This window comes from Temnothorax nylanderi, unplaced genomic scaffold (genome assembly GCF_030848795.1).
Source record: "Temnothorax nylanderi isolate EJ_2023f unplaced genomic scaffold, tnyl_v1.0 TNYL_tig0013_pilon, whole genome shotgun sequence".
NCBI lineage: Eukaryota > Metazoa > Arthropoda > Insecta > Hymenoptera > Formicidae > Temnothorax > Temnothorax nylanderi.
The window spans coordinates 1,886,764-1,899,799 of record NW_027249075.1 but is presented as its reverse complement, the minus strand read 5'-3'; the positions used below and the strand labels follow the sequence as shown (position 1 = coordinate 1,899,799).

The 13,036-nt window shown below is 39.9% G+C and overlaps 1 protein-coding gene and 1 long non-coding RNA gene across 2 annotated transcripts in view; one reads left to right on the top strand and one right to left on the bottom strand.

Moving 5' to 3' along the window:
• Window positions 1-13,036, bottom strand: part of Mib1 (mind bomb 1) — a 355,660-nt gene that overhangs the window by 9,989 nt on the left and 332,635 nt on the right. The window lies entirely within an intron of this gene.
• On the top strand, window positions 10,544-11,087 carry LOC139767885 (uncharacterized). The gene is made up of 2 exons (XR_011717237.1): window positions 10,544-10,687; window positions 10,792-11,087. It is a non-coding gene; the product is annotated as an uncharacterized lncRNA (long non-coding RNA).

Here is a 13,036-nt window from a genome sequence, read left to right as displayed (position 1 = left end):
AAGGGGAATTATCAGCGGATTAATAGCCTACGAAAATGCAATGTCATTGGTCAAGTACGTTCTAGCGATAGATATGTATAATTAGAGAGGAAATCGAGTATTAGGAAGTAGACTAGAATATAATGAAAGTATAATGTGCGAAACGCAGAATAGAAATATAAAAGGAGAATGAAGTGCAAGTTTTATTGCATAAGCTGTCTCTTTGTCCTTTTTCGTCTCAAATTTATTTCCAAAAGATGTGCACGTGCCTTTTATTTGACAGAATATGCATATTATCAGACATGCGTTTATTGCTTATATTGTATTTCAATTAATCGCAATATTAGAAGAATGTCTTTTAAGTTTCTCGATAAATAAGAAATTACTCTCTTGTTTTATTCTTTAGTCCTTTTATTGAGCTCCATTTGCCTTCCAATTAATTGCTTCTTGTACCTTGTTATCTTACTATGTGTTCGTAACATTATATTTTATTCCTTACAACTTATCGTGATTTTCCATTAGCTTTTCCATAAATAAATTATTATTCACGACAATACTTCAGAAATAAAATATCTAAATATTCCTTCCTGATTTGAAGATATAAAAAAAAAAAACATTATTGAAATGCGACAATCATTGTACTATATATCAGAAGTGCGATTCTTTCAACCGATTGCACCTCCGATCGCAATAGGATAATGGCTCACTCGCGTTCATTTAGCGCTAAGATAAAATCGGAAGCTGCGATCTTTCTCGGCGAGAGTCTTCCCGTGGCATTCACCGACGGATTACTGAGAAACCACGAGGGCCTCCAGTCCCTAAAACATTTATCCGCCGCAGCCTCGCGGAATTCCGGCGGAATTCCATTTATCTTCCCTTTCGTTTGCCCGCCCCGACGCGACGGCGGCACTCCTCAGCTGATGGCTCCGAAGTATTCGGATTTTCTTTCAGTCATTCGCGCGACATCCGATTCGATCAAAAACTTTGCGCAATAAACTAGAGCTCCGATTTTCGCGCCGCGCCCTTCCCGTCCGTCGATCGTGCGTGAGATAAATTAGTTTCTAATATTCGACGACAGCAGATTCTTTTCTCTCTTCGTCAAAGAAAAAGACAATATAAAATAAACAATGAAAATTTGCACTCTATACTTTTTCTGAATTCGTTTTCTCATCCTGCAACAAATACTTCCGCAAAACGAATTCAAATGCAAGTACACAGTGCTTGATTCACTTCATTTCATTTCGATTAGAACGTCACGTTTGATTATATAATCTCGTGCGGGCCTTTATATGTTAATGGAACTCTAATTCGAGGTCCAATTGCAAAGACACGTAATAATGAAAGACTGCGAAGAGAATCACGAATTCTAAGAGTAAATTATCTCAAGAAATTCCACAGACGCTCTAATCATCGCGTGATTATATAAGCTTTCATCATACAGCCTCTGTATCGGGTCTCTGAGTTTAAATTCGGCGAATTCAGCCGATTCGGTGAATCAGGAAGGAACGCACGGCCAGTTCGAATCGGCGATGTCCGTTCGTGGGTGACGGGACGATATCGTGCGGGGGGGGGGGGGGGAGAGGATGGACGCGCTCTAATATGCAGAAACCATGAGAAACGTTGGTCGCTACCGTGACGCAATTTCCGGGCGCCTCCATCGGAGTTGGCGCACCCAGCGAAAGAGCCGGTGCCCCCGATACCGTCGGCCCCCTCCTCCTCCACCTCTTCTTAATACTTCGACCCGTCACGTTCTCGCTTTTTTTTTTTCATTCTTTTCGCTTTATTTCTCCTTTTATGCGGCGGGATTAAAACCAAAGGGAACTCACGGGAGAAAAATCGAAATCTCCTGCGCGCGGGAGTTTTCTTCCACGCCGCGCCGCGTCGTCTCGCGAAACTTCATCGGCAAAGTGTCCGACGAAAATTGGAATTTGCCGTGAGTACCGAATACCGGAAGTTAGATCCGGATTAAGCGAGGAACTTCTCAAAGTGCTTCCGCGTCCTTCTAATTTCGTTTCTCCCTTACTGGGAGCGCTTTTCCTCCGTATTTTTCCCCCGGCCTCGTTGCCGAAGCTGCCACTTCGTGACGTTGTTCTTTCGACGGGCATTTTCCGATTCTTTCGCGCGAGGTGTCCCGAATAGAGCATTCCCGTAAATACTAACAAACCAAGTAAAGTCTCCGCGAAAAGTTAGAGAAACGAATGTCAGAATTTACGCGTTTTTCTCACGTGTTTATATTTGACTTACGTCTTAGATTGCCTCGCAATGCAATTTCTAGCCTAGTTTCTTTCTTTATTACTTTATACACAACATTATACAGTGCCATTATTACTTTAATATGCAATGTTACATTTTTTGTAACAAAAAGATTTGACAAAATATACAACAGCTGTATAAATTAAACTGTAAATTTAACTTAATATTTTTTCTTATTTTTTGCATGCTAATTGAAAACTATTTCTTTTCTACTGAAAGAAAGATATTATGTTTGAAAGTCATTATCTAAATGAAAGTCGTTTGCTAAATTTGTATATGTGAATTGGCTTATCTTGGAAGGGCTAAGGGTTAACGAAATCTCGCAGCCGCCGCCGTGATGAAAATTGAAATTCTCCGAGGATAGTACCTATGAAAGGATTAGTCGGCGACCCCGCGGGGGTTGAAACGGGGGGGAGGGACTTCGAGCACCGAGAGGCAGGTAATCGAACCAAAACTAAATCACAACTACCAACTAATTCTATCCGTAAAGTTTGGACGTCGCGGGGTTGGAACGTTCCGGGTTGGTGCCAGAATGGACGGCGTTGCGATCGAAGAACAAAAATGCTAGCGAGAGGGAAAAAAAGAAAGGTGTCGCGATATAAGGAATGAAAACGATAACGATTGAATCTCGCGATTTGCAGTGGTGAAACGAATGTCTTTTATACAACATATCTTTCGTAGTAAAACAATTTCTAATAGCAATTAATAACAAATTAATCAATCAATAACTATTAATAATGAATTTGTTTGAATTGTAATATAATGCTAATTGCTAGCTACTATATAATAACAATACATTAATTTTTATTAATTCTGGAAATATCTGACAGAATTATTATTATTTATGCAACGATATAAATAATAGAATTAGAGATATATTAATAATAGAATTATTAAATTAAACTTATTTTAAAGTGTATTATTTCCTTAGGCGCGCTTTTGCCATAAGAAATTACATACAGAGTGTAAATGTAACGATGTGTAAACTAACTTATACAAATATATTATGCAGTGAGTAGATCGCGGTTCGTGTACTAAAACGAGAAACCTTGCATTAAGTATAAAGATGAACTGAAAGATAGAGTACTGACGTAAGAAAGAGCAGAACAATAATCGCATACACAAAGCGCAATACTAAAAAAAATTTCATGACAAAAGAGAACTTACGTGGGAGAAAAGAAAAGGAAAAAAACTCACAAAAAAAAGAACGAAAAGAAAAGGAAGAAAATACTTCGATCGCGTTCGGTAAAGTCGTGTAATTTATGCGTTCAATACCTAGCCGAGAAAAGAAAAGGAGGGGGGAGAGGGGGGTAAGGGAGAAAGAGAGAAAGAGAGCGATAGCGGTTGAGAAAGCACCAAGGTCTTCCTGAAAAAAATATATTAATTCTGAGTTCCTTTAAAAGTTATTGCAAAAGGCGCGGGGGACGGGCGGGGCGGGTGGAACTTTTCCGCGGCGATGGAAATGACTTTGGCATAAAATATGACGGTGATGGCACCGCCAGACGAGTCGCAGGTGCACCACGGGGTAGGTCACCCGTGATAGCCGCACTCGTCGGCTATTTTAATTCGGGCTGGGAGGGAAGGGCGGCGAGCTCATTTCCCATGCCCACGGATGGCTCTAGAGGACTTCCACGGGGATGCCTGTCGAAGCGGAAAATTAAATTCCCAAATATATAAATTTTATTACGATCGAAGGATTGACGGGGCCATAGCTGGGAACCAACGCTAAACATCTCGAAATCGTAATTTAATGAGTGCAATTAGAAGACTTTTTTAATCTTTTGATTCTATAGTCTTTCATTAGCGCTTTTTAACTTATAGCATTATCGTATTTATCTTTAACATTTTCTAAATAATACTTTTACAGTAATTTGATAATTACTCTCTTTGCTAATTGCTTTTGAAGTGTATTTATTTATATCTTTGTGCCAAAGTTCCATTATATATGACATGTTATGCCGAGTACGACAATTGTCGACGGGCATAACATACTTAAGTATTACGATCATCTTACCGTCCGTAGTATTTTCATATTGTAATTATTAACGAATGTTGTTTATCTTACCGCGAATATTATTAGTACTATCGTTATTAACATCGTTCATTACGTAGTGCAAATTAATACGTTACCGCTATTAGCTTTATTTTCTTCATACATAATTACGATCAAAATTAATCTTTATCCGAATTCCATATTTCGCGTCGACACGCGTAAACGTTAAACTCTTTAACTATGTACATAAAGCAAGCACCTGGTAGTATCCTCATATTCTCATGAAAATGTAATTTTTGCGGTGCAAAAAGAGAGCTTAACAAACTGTGAAAGAGTTTAAACACCTCCATTAGCTGTAGCCACATTTAAATGGTATTTCTGGTCGAATAAACGAATAAATTGGCAACGAATAAATCTCTTTAATCATGATTTTCTGTCCTCTTGTAAAAGCACTCATAACAGGGATACTCGATTTTCGGTAAAATTGCCAAACTGTATCCGTAATCTCTTTATTTTCAAAATGCAACGTTGCAGCGTGTTATTACTAAAAAAATTTTCTCTCTCTCTCTACCTTAGAGAGAGAACGTGTTGTGTTATTAATCTTTACAATAATGTTCAAATCATATTGCGCTAAACGGCTTTTTCGCGTATGCATTTGTTAAAAATAAAAACACTTACACTGTAACGCTATATTGCAATTATCGTTTTTTAATCATTTTAATATATAATATAATTCGATAATTTTTTAGTAATTTATAAATTGTTCATGTCATAAGAGATCTAGAATGTCTATATAAACATATAATGATCTACAGTTTATAGATAATCGATTCACAATTCTTGTTGCCAATTCTATATTTGGGTATAACGTCCAGCATCTACATTAATCACATTTAAATTCGTTATTATATAGAAATTATCTGCATCCTCGCGAAATGTATACCGATCGACCGCTAATATTGAGCAATTCTGTTTGCCGCTAGGAAAATGTATATGTCCGAATCGAGAGTGAGAAGTTTTCAGCCGAAAAAGAGGGGGGCGGGGGTGCGAAGAAGGAAGAGTACGAGGAATGAAAATGATTCCGGCATGAAGTACGACGGATGGTGATGTCGGCGACGCCGCGTTTTTCCTGAATGAATTCCGTCCCGTTTATTTTGCTTATTCAATTCCTCCGACGAAAACACGTCTATCCGTCTTTAGTCGGTCGGCCTTAGGTAGGTGCGGAGGAAGAGATATTTTGGCTCTGAAACATATCCCGTCTGCTGGAGGCTGTTTACGTCTCTCGCGCCCGTGTCCTCGTAAGTTCGCGATTCGCCCGTCGGACTCGATTACGAATGAATCTGTCGTCATTTTCGACACGTTATTTCAATCCTTCCTCAACGGCACTGAAAGCGTGAAGTTGCGTGTCAAACGCTTTTAAAACACGATACGTTAAATCGCCTTTGTGAAACTTGATAATTAGTTTAGCGTTAATTAATTCGGTTCATTGTCCTCCCTGAGATGACGGTCGATGATCGTTAATAGTGACAGCGTGTCCTGCGGACACAAAAGAATTTTCCGCACGATCACCATCGTTAAAGACTTACGTCACCGTGCAGTTATACGAGCTGGGAGAGCATCCAAGTCTCTTTTTTGTCCCTTATCGTTTCGCAATAATTCTTTCCCGCGTCGTGGCATGCGAGATGGCAAAATCACGGCCCGCATTCCTCTCGTAAATTTATATCTTGTCTTTTTCCGCCAGCTATAAGCGCGTGGACGTGATTTTTTTTATGATGACATTGATACGAAAAAGTATAATATTCAAACGGCGAGATGCGGGATGTCTTCTGTCATACTTTGCGTATTAATACATTTAGAAGTTTTTTGACATATGCCGGTTCGCGTTATTTTGCGACAACGTTATGTTAAAATAGCGAATGTTAAAATTAAAATTTGTGCTATTATTTGTGAGAGAATAATTTTTTATTTGAAGTAAAAACTATTCAATTAATTGCGGTTTTATATTGCAGTTTATGAGAAGTAATCTCTCATGCACGTTTTTTTTTTAAATGAACTAATAACGAACGTATTAAGTAGACCTTAAAATGAGTCTCTTCCTGGTAGCAGCGCATAAAAAAAATACGCGAGATCGCATATAGATATGCGCAAAGTTTTCCAGTGATATCGGAATTAATGCGTTCTTAATTAATACGCCCATTAATGTTCGCCTTAAATTCGTAGTGCGCGGAAATTTTACTGCATCATCAAATTGCTGTCTCGGATACTCGTGCAGAGTTTCAAAGCGCTCGCCCCCGTGTCTCCCCGAAGTAAAAGCGACAGGGAGGCTGCGATCGGACTCTTAATGGCTATAATAATCCGGTGTTTTGAATCGCTCTTGTCATTAGTTTGAGCAACTCTTCCGGTTTCTCGCGCTTTGGCGAAGCTCCAGAAGTTATAGAAAAGAAAATGAGAAAAGAGACGGATACGTTTGCTGAGCTCTGCGACGAATTTTATTATATAGATATGAAAGAATTTTGGCATGTTTTCGTCGTAATTACTTAAGAATTAATTACTACAAGTAATTAATTACTACGAGTAATTAATTGCGACAAACAGAGCCTGTCTCTTCTCAGCGCGCACATAATGAATTACCTAACATCAAATTAAATTTTATTACAATTTTATCACATGCATCCACCGTAATTAAAATCATGTAATTCCGTCTAATTCGGTGTTTCTAACGATAAATATTTTCGAATACGCATATTCTGGCACAAATGCCGATCTGGATCGCGTCCACAAAAGGATGAACGCGAAAGTGCCGTTAAAAAAAAAAAAGGTTTATATCCATCCGACGATATCAAATTCCGTGGCACAATGCACACTCGAGAGTTTATCCGCATAAACGCCCGTTTTTTGCTCGTACATATATACCTGTAACTTCGCATAGGTCGTTGTTAGCGTGAATGCTTTATTTTGCTCAGTCAATCAATCCATCCCCTATTAACCCCTATTAACCATTTAGTTCCTCGAAAGTTATTATGTGAAGTCACGAATATAAAAAGCATACAGCTCCCCCAAAAATGACTTCCTTTTTTGTTTCTATAATATCATCATGAACACAGATTTGAATGTAATAATACATATCCCTTTTTATAAGTTTCAGAATTTAATAAATTTCGCAAAATATAAATGGAAGTATATTATTAATGTACGATTAAAAAAGCGAGAAAAATTATAGATACATCTTTATCAATAGTTGAAAATATTGTAGCATGAGAATAAAAAGGGTCAGAAAATACAAACAAGGATCGTCGAGGACGTAATAAAGAAACGTCCATTCTTGGTCCGCTTCCGGCGGCAAAGCGGGGCACGTCAGGTAGTTCACCCTGTTTTCGGTGTTTCGCAAACTTTTTGGTCGCGCAATTCGCGCGTTCCCCCGAGCTACCGCGAGACAAACAGCATTAACTTCTCTTGCGACGCTCTCGAATAAAGTTACACAGATTTGTCACGAGACAAAAAGCGAGCACGTTCCGCCCCCATGACCGGGGGTTGGCTTCTAGGTTTCTTATTCGGATTTCCTAGACGCCTGAAAAGTGGCTTCCTTCGGGCCCTTTATGTTTTCCTCTCTCGCGTTTCGCCAACTTCCTGTCGCAGCTTCCGCTTCTTCCCGCATATATAGGAAGTTCCAAAAAATCCACATGACGTGAGCCAGAAAGTATTTTCTGAAGTATTTTGAAAGGGCTTTTTCTTCGTCGGAATCGAAACCGAGACTCATTTATGTCTCCAACCTAACAAATAAACAGTGAAACTTTCTTGACTTTTCTCACAACAGAAGACGCGAGCTGTCGTTGTTTTAAGATATCTGTCGCGTGGAAATGATAGTTTCAAGGAAAGAAGTACATTAGATTTCGATGACAATATAAATCCTCTTAAAAAATTGCACGATCGTCTCTCTCACGAGCGAAAAGTATTTCGTGAGGATTCTCTAAAGGAATCAAAGGATTGTGATGTGTAAGAAACGTCTCACTATACGCGAAAAACAAGAAGCCCCATTTGATGTACTTAGAATTGTATATCTTTAACAATGCGAAAAACATTTTGAAATAACGATAACTTATTTATTCTCAATTCTGATAAAGAAAAAATCTTTATACGACATTTTCTACGATCACCGAAGATTTGTTTGGTCACAAATATCAGAAATATAAAAAGTCGCAAATAAGACTCAGCTATCTCAGAACTTCGTAATTTTTTTTTTTCAAAAAAATCATGAGGTTATTCCAATATCATTGGATGTTTCTTTAATCGCAAAAGTCAAAAGTTTCGTAGATATAATCCGGATATTGGAAAAGAGCGCTGCCTGTATTCCAGCAATACATGTACAGCTCTTTCGGCTATTGATGTAAGAAGTCAAGAATTTCCTAAATAACGTCTAGACACTTGAAAATAATTCTGGAGAAGCCTGGATGCGTTCGGTCTAGTAACAAGCGGATTCTTGCGGGCTTGAGAGATTGCAAGTGAAACGTTCGTGGCGTATCCAAAGGGGGTAAAAGTAATTTCGGGGCATGATTCGATGTAAGTAAATACCATCCTCCCGGCCGTGCATAGAATTCCAACGGCATCGGGAATCTCCTAGGTACCTCGCGCTATCGCCATCTTCTTGTCTATTCGCGAAGAAGCGCCGGCGGCTGTTTCAATGCCATGAGAATGAAATTGCAACGAGAGAGATTGCAGAGAGAAAGAGAGCGAGGGGTGTATGTACTCGATGGGATGGAAGAAAAGAGAGAGAGAGAGAGAGAGAGACGCGGGGTGTGTATATGTGTGTATCATCTTTCTGCAGACGTAAGAAAAGAGGATGTATCGAATTCGGCATGTAAATTACTCGCGTGTATGTTCGATCTCCAGAATGCGCTTTCTCCTTGGACGTCGAAAACACCGTGGCGGAACCGCGAAAAATCGAGGAAGACTACGTCACTCCAGGCAGGATGATGTTTCATCTTTTTCCTGTACTAAGTTAACGATAATTAGCGAGGCCGCAACTCGCGGTCGTTTCTTTTTCCCGAGGTTTCCCCGCGGTTTTCTTTCATTAGCGCGAGATCCAACCGACAACTCTCTTCCGAGAGACAGAGAGAGAGAGAGAGGGGGAAAGAGAGAGAGTGTGCGCGGCTTTCGACCTGCGCCGTGTATCTCAGTTGGGGTTACTTCGAGTCTTCGCCATTAGTACGCAAGTAAAGGCTATTTTCAACGACGAACTCGTAACCCGATACACGAGAGCGGCGGGGGCTGCGGCGCCTCCGCTAAGGAAAAGCTCCCCCGTCTTCCTCCTCCTCCCGTAGAACGAAGGAAACGACGTTCTCTTTAATTATTCTCCGCCATGTGCCGCATGCTAAAATCATTAAATTGCTCCGGCGATAGATACGAGGATGTATCAAGTGTCTAGTGGTTCCTTGACAAAAATTTAAAGTAAATTTTCCCCTCGGAATAAATTCGATCAGACGTCATTCTCTTCACAACTTATCCGGTCCCACGTTAGACACGTTAATTAATAAGTTTTGGATTAAAATTCTGATAAAGTCGAAATTAGCGCGCGGGATAAGATTTTCACTCAAAAGATGAATTTCAAGAGCGGAAGATTATGTAAGATTTCAATATTCATTTTACTTCTCGGGTCAAAATTAAAATAACATTATTTAAAAATTATAATAAAAAAGTAATAATAATATTGTTTGCTATTATATACATTCGCGTTCAACATAATTTACAAAGATATTAATAGCTACGTCAATGTTATGTTAGCCGCAAAAGAATTTTGCATACTTTTCATTTTGGAAAGAAGAAAAAAATATCCCTGAATATTATTTTTGGTTGAAAGATGCACTTTGCCTCATTATTTCATTTATCAAATTTCGGGATTATAACTTATACTATAGGGTAAGGAGGGGCTATTTGGATCAGAGAGAAAAAGAAAAATCGGATAGCAAAATTTTCAAGACGGGGAAGAGCTTTTCAATTTTCAGAATAGGGAGGGCCTTTTTGATTTTATCTTGACAATTTTTTACCCGATTTTTTCTTTAACTAATTCAAATAGCCCCACCTTACTCTATCTGTTCATTCAAGTAAACTTTGCCAATTCCGAATAATCCTCGGGTGCAAGGTCAGAGAGAGCAGCGACATTTTCTCGTTTGCTTCTTTTCTTGCGCTTTCGAAAGTCATCTCCGTCATGACGCCGACGCCGATGCCGATGCCGACGCCGATGCCGACGACGAAGACGACGACGACGACAAACGACGACGACAACGACGACGACGCCCAAAAATAGGGACCGTATTAGCGCGTAGACTCGTTTCGCACGGCTCACCGGACCGCGTCGACTTTCGCGGATGTGCAACGTCTTCGGCTGCCAGTAATTTTAGACGCCAGAGAGTCGGCCGTCGCGACCAAGTTCTTCGTCTCGGAAAGTCGCCCGGTAGAAGTGACACCGTAAGTTTATATCGTACGTGCGAGATATGCAGCCCGAGCGCTCCGTTAAACTTCTCCCCGGGAAAAATGGATTCCGAATTCACCGAGGAATCTGTCGTTGACAGACGCGCAAGCAGCTAATACCGCAAAGGGAAGTTGGACGTTCAACTTGCGCGAGGATCCACGAGCGTCTCCGCAGACTGTTAGGCAGCGGAGCGAGATGTGTTGTAACGTGTCGGCAAGCTAGGTGACAAGTTTTCTAATCTCTGCTATCCGGATTGATATCCCGATGACGCGCGCAAAATCCGTTATATAAATTTTTCATAAAAAATGTTATAAAATAAATCATGCTTGATAAGTCTATTAACTGTCAAGTGATGTAAGTTTATTTTAGTATTTCTATAATAAAATGTAAAAGTTTCTTGGAAAATTATTCTCGACACCGGCGTTTTACGTAAACACACCGAATACAGAGGATTTGTAGGTCCCAAAGTGGGATATCAAGAGGATTTTCAAATAAGAATTATCGTTACATTTTTCTGCCGTTTTCCTGCAACGCGAAAATTGGACTCGCGCCACTTGGGAGCCGGAGAATTTGCAACGCCGCTCGGCGAGGCTGTTTGTCGGGTTGTATTTCGGTATCACATCATCAAAACAGCATTCTTGACCGAATTGCAACGATGTATGCGAAGCGTGATGATACGAGGACGATATATCGCAAATATAGTGGGACCGAGTTTGCGCTGATCCCGTAGCTCGACTCTCATTCATGAGAGCCATCTGATTTCCGCGCGACGCGGACGTTCCGCGTTTCATTGGCAAAACTCTCTCTCTCTCTCTCTCTCTCTCGTAAAAGGTTTGCGCTACGTAACGCGGAGATTCGTCGACGGTATAATGCAAGAGGCAAGCGATTACAAGGTAGTCGCGTGATCGATCGGTGACATATAAACGACGACGAGTAGTAAAGTATAAAATTGATATTAATCGCCGCGCTCTGTGCGCGATACTAAAATCGCAGAGGCACTGGCCGCACGCCAGCAGCCATTATCGTCGCGCATATCTTTCTATAAATAATACCGCGAGACGTATGATCCTGTAATTCAGCTCTCGCGCATTTACGATACTGTATTTATCATCGTTGTTAACGGTGTCCACGACCGTAACGCCATTGTACCGCGAGAGAATCGTCATTGACGTTGATCGTTGCCGATAACGATCGTGTTAACGATCGACGGCGCGACACCTCGAGAATTAACGTCGACAGCGGTCCAACTTTGTTTTCGCACGAAGAGGTTCACCCAGAAATTAGACATCTGCTTGGTCGCCAATGGCAGCTGCCAAATGTCCCACCCCCGAAATATCGCGACATACCGTTACGTCGGATTTACAATCTGGTCGATATATGGTAGATGAGTGTAATCGGTGACGACGAGGCATAGAGTTAACATCAACACGGCTGCTGACGTAATGATATCTTCAAAAAGTCACTTTTTGGTGAAGAAATCACTGAATGTCAAGCACGATAGCGCCACTAAAGACTATATAAAGGTTTCAATTGCGAAAGCATTTGTAAAATTCGAGATAAACATGAGGAGTATGTATTTCAAATAGGTAAAAAAGGATTTTTTTTAAACCCGACTTTTCTTGAAACTTTTATTTTTGCCGCTTACAACTTTCCTTGTGTCATGTCTTCGATTACGCGAGGTAAGTAAAAATATTGAGTTACGCACGGTGTTTCATCACAGAGAAATTCATAGAATTAACTGCTTCTTTTGCAGGAATTTTTAATTTTAAATTCGTTATAAAATGGTATTCAAATAATCTTTTATAAGGATCATTAACTTTATCAAAAAGAGTGAAGATTAAAAAACATTTTCTTTATTTGACTTAACTTGCTATTTTTATTAATTATAATTGTCACGACAATACCATTGATTTTGATCAGTTATAATCGCCACGTCGTTTCGACCATGAGATTTTAATTAATAGAGACAGCCAATTAGGTCGAATAAAAAAATCTTTTCCGTTAATTATTCACTGGTGAAGTAGAAGTTACTGATTTGGTTATACACCGTTAACTTAAAGAAGATTGGTGTCGATCTTATTATTGTTTATTCACTTTAACACCTTAAATTTATTGCAATAAATATCACTACACGTCTCAATGGTTTAGACGCCCGTACAGAATGTAGGAAGGTTCAGATTCGAATCCTGGCTGAGGTGATATTTTTCGCAATAAATTACTATGTCATATGTAACGAAGCTCTCCACTCCGCTTTGAATGTCCACCTTTGGTTTGCGTCTACCAAGAGACACGAGAGATCACGTGCACGCCTTTGTACGGCACAGAAGCAGAAGAAAGCGGAGAAG